This window comes from Hyperolius riggenbachi, chromosome 5 (genome assembly GCF_040937935.1).
Source record: "Hyperolius riggenbachi isolate aHypRig1 chromosome 5, aHypRig1.pri, whole genome shotgun sequence".
NCBI classification, from domain to species: Eukaryota; Metazoa; Chordata; class Amphibia; order Anura; family Hyperoliidae; genus Hyperolius; species Hyperolius riggenbachi.
The window spans coordinates 141,299,674-141,304,464 of NC_090650.1; positions in this window are offsets into that span (position 1 = coordinate 141,299,674).

Sequence of the window (4,791 nt, forward strand, 5' to 3'; positions counted from 1 at the left end):
ATGTATAGTATACTACCTCAGTGGCACTACCTATTCTTGTTATGGAGGCTTCATTGAGTCTTGGTGAGTGTTGATGTCCAGTGACACCTATCGGTATGGAAGTGCTGCTACACCCCCATCCACCCGCTGTGAAGCTTATACCTCCGGATATGGAGCAGCGGAGACCAGGGGAGTCGCGCCGGCGGAGCAGGTAATGTATTGCAGCTGTATTGCGTCGCCGTCGGGCACTCGAACGCCACTAGCGACGCGCTCCCTACCCGCGGGCGATCGACGGTAATTTCCCGCACGGAGCGATCGACGGAATCGATCTATTTCTGGACGAAATAGATCAAAATTTAGCGTTAACGATTTTACAGCAGATTCGATCCCAGTGATCGAATCTGCTGTCGATCGGCAGGGAATCGGCCTAGTGTATGGCCAGCTTTATAGTTGTTACAAAAGCTGAGCTTATAATCTTGTTTGCGGCCTTATCAGGCAGCTCTGCAAAGGATAAAAAAAGAGCATTTCAGAGAGGCAAAGTCTTTCAAAAGTAGAGATTGGCAAGTGTAAAAAGCAATGTTTAAAGTGTTACAAGCATTTGACAGAAATCTATCCGATGATCAAATCTGCTGTAAATCTATAACTGTATGGCCACCTTTACATAGACAAACATGGACCCATTTAAGAATAATCAGCCTAGGCAAAATTGCGAATCATTTGGAAATGTTATCATCTGCAGTACATAATATTATTAAAAGAGTAAAACAAATCGAGGGAATCTCTAAACAAGGGACAAGGACAAAAACTAATATTGGATGGCCATGATCTCTGTGTTCTCAGGAGCACTGCATTCAAAACCGACATAATTTTATATTGGAAATCACTGCAGGGACTCAGGATCAGGAACTCTTCCGGTGAATACAGTTTGTGGATTTTTCTTCTTGCAGGCGTGTACATAACACTGCAACACCATAATCATTAATTCACTGACCTGTTAGCAGACTTACCTTTAGTCTGACACCATCCAAAAGGTGCAAAGATTTGCAACATTATACAGATTTGCATATTTGTACTTTATTTACTGTTCTCCAGCATTCTCAAACATTAGTAATCAATATTATTGTGTGACTCGCTGCCAGGGCTCGTTCAAGGTCTAATGGGACCCCAGGGTCTAATGGGACCACCAGCACAAAATTCACTCCCCAGGGCCCATGAGCGCTGCTGCCTGGTCTCAGGTGCAAAAATGGTGCATCATGAGCACTTTGTACAGATATATAGTTGAAGCCCTCAAATTAAACATCTAGGTTAAAGAGAGCTGTACTGTGTACCGTAATGCAGGAATTACAATTTTGATTATTGTCACAAGACAAGGTCAAATTATTTCTTCTGCAATAGCTCCCTGGCTTCCTGGGAGTCCACAGAAAAAGCATATTTCACTCTATATCTCTCTCTCTCTAGAAGTAAACAACATACTGTACATCTCTGTATGAAGTCATCACTCCCCTGATTGGCAGCAGCAGCAGCACAACAGACAATTCCATACCTTTCCCTAGCAGTGACGCTTTGCTTCCCAGATGGGCCACATCTGCACACACACAGAATGTTTGATCTCTCTAATTCAATTACACTTTCAGACTTACAGTATTATACATAAAGCACCACCTGCAATGTATTTACAGTAAAACGGATATAAAACATGAAAATAGAGGGAATCACATGTGGCTGACTACCATAACGCAGATGTGTACTTTAACAGACAAAAAACGTATGCTCTTTAATCTTGGAATGTGTTGTCTTCATTTCTATTTATAAGGACAGTTTCATCTCAATAAAAGGAAATAAAGTTTTCGTTCAGTATGCAATTTATTGCATTATGCACAACAACCGGAACGACCTTGTTTTTCTATGGATAGCAACTAATAAGTTGACAATTAGGCAAGAAAAGTATATTAAACTTAAAGGACAATTGAAGTGAGAGGTATATGGAGGGAGACTGCCATATTTATTTCCTTTTAAACAATACCAGTTGCCTGGCTGTCCTGGTAACCCTCTGCCTCTCATACTTTTAGACATAGACCTTGAACAAGCATGCAGATCAGAGGTTTCCACTGAGAGTGATATGGAGGCTGCCATATTTATTTCCTTTTAAACCATACTAGTTGCCAATAGTTTTGAGCACCTCTCCCAGCCTCTCAGTTGTTCATGCTATAAATAATTTCTTCCATTTCCATCCCATTGAGGTTGGAGGGGTTTTCCCTTGGGTCACATGGGCAGACGCCATTGTGACATCCAGTTGTATTTGACCTAAGAGAGCAACCGTATCCAGTCCCATTGGGACACCTGAGTGGAGTCAGGTGCATTGTCTCCACCTGCCTTAACCACCCTGGCGTTCTGATTAAATCGCCAGGGTGGCTGCGGGAGGGTTTTTTTTAAATAAAAAAAAAACTATTTCATGCAGCCAACTAAAAGTTGGCTGCATGAAAGCCCACTAGAGGGCGCTCCGGAGGCGATCTTCCGATCGCCTCCGGCGCCCAGAATAAACAAGGAAGGCCGCAATGAGCGGCCTTCCTTATTTTGCTTATATCGTCGCCATAGCGACGAGCGGAGTGACGTCATCGACGTCAGCCGACGTCCTGACGTCAGCCGCCTCCGATCCAGCCCTTAGCGCTGGCCGGAACTTTTTGTTCCGGCTACGCTGGGCTCAGGCGGCTGGGGGGACCCTCTTTCGCCACTGCTCGCGGCGGATCGCCGCAGAGCGGCAGCGATCAGGCAGCACACGCGGCTGGCAAAGTGCCGGCTGCGTGTGCTGCTTTTTATTTGACAAAAATCGGCCCAGCAGGGCCTGAGCGGCAGCCTCTGGCGGTGTTGGACGAGCTGAGCTCGTCCAGACCGCTCAGCAGGTTAAGTGGTTGGTTGCCCCTATTGTAACCCACCTTTGTGAGTCGCTTCTTTTTGATTTTATATCCTATCCATTAGCTACTAATGTGCTACGCTATTTGGGCTCATTTTGTCTCTGTGTCTGTTTCCTCAGGGTGTCAATACACCCCACTCTTTTATATTTACTATATCAGAGTTCACTGTACCAGATTCTACTGTAGTATTCAATATCTCATAATATAGGGAGGTGGTAAAATTGGTCAGTGTTTGGCCAATCACAATTGAAAGTGTGTACCAGGCTTAAGTGTGCATACACAAATGCAATTTTATTGGCAAATGACTGGCCAATTTGTCCACTTCCACATAGTCTAAGAGCTTACTTAAAGGAAACCTTAACTGAGAGGGATATGGATTTAAAAAATACCAGTTGCTTGTCAGTCCTGCTGATCTCTTTGGCTGCAGTAGTGGCTGAATCACACACCTGAAACAAACATACAGCTAATCCAGTCTGACTTCAGTCAGAGCACCTGATCTGCATACTTGTTCAGGGGCTGTGTAGAGACACAGGACCAGCAGGAGAGTCAGGTAACTGGTATTATTTGAAAAGGAAAAATGCATATCCTTCTCAGTTGAGGTTCCCTTTAAGGTGGCCATACATCAGGCAACTCGGCGGACGATCGACCATCCGATTTCATTATTATAATCGAATTGGATGAAAATCTGTGCTGCCAAGTGCATGCCCAACCGACCGACAATGCAACCAATTTTGCACACCCCACGTGGTTTCCTAGTAAGGGCATGCTTCTGACGTCACACACGCACGCTTTTTACTAGGAAACCAATTGGGCCACGCGTGTATGCAGAGGAGATATCATGGAGGCAGCAGGGGACAAGCGCAGGCCAATGGACAGGTATACTTTACACGGGGCACCGGGGGAACATTTTTCATTAGAGGACACAGGCGGATGGATGCGGCACACAAGGCCGTTTCCGGATCGAGTTCAGCATAAAATTGATTGGGAATCGGCCTTTAGTGTATCAAATCTCTCTCTTATCAAATTCGACTAGAGAGAGATTTGTCTCTTGGTCGAATATGCCCATACATCGCTAGATGTATGGCTACTAGGGATAATCAATGAGATGCAGATTTTTCCGAAATTATGCAAATTTTTATGCAAATGTATGCAGTTTGAAAATGGACCAATCATTTTAAACTCAGGTTTAAATTGATTGGTTCATTTTCAAGCTGCATACATTTGCATGAAAATTTGCATACATTTGCAACAACTCGGAACAATATGCATATCTGTGATCATCCCTAATGGCTACCTTTAGACAAACTGTTCATAGTTACATAGTTTGTTTAAAGAAAAACATTTGTCCATCAAGTCCAACCACAAAACAATTTTAGAAAAAATAAAACACCATCCTGAACCTGAACATATCCCAGCTGATTCAGGGGAAGGCAAAAAAAAAAAAAACCTTACAAAGCCTGGGCCAATTAGCCTTAAAAGGGAAAAATTCCTTCCCGACTGCAGATGGCAGATGATAAGTCCCTGGATCAATGCTTACAAGAATTACCCTATTTTTTGGACTAAAGATGCTCCTGACCATAAGACGCACCTAGGTTTAGAGGACACAAATCAGGGAAAAATATATATATATATTCTAAACCTGGTGCATTCATGGTGAAGGGGCACTTTGTGGATTATGCCCCGTTTGTACCTCATGCTCCCTTCTATATCTTGTGTCTCCCTGTGTCCTCCTGTGTCCCCCTCTGTCCTCATTGCGTCCTGCTCTATGCCCCTTTGTGTCCCCCTTGTGTCCTCTTCTATGCCTCTTTATGTCTCCCTGTATCCTCTGTTTGTCCCCCTGTGTCCTTCTCTGCATCATGATGTTAATCGGGTCACCTCAGTCGCCTTTTTTCCAAGCTGA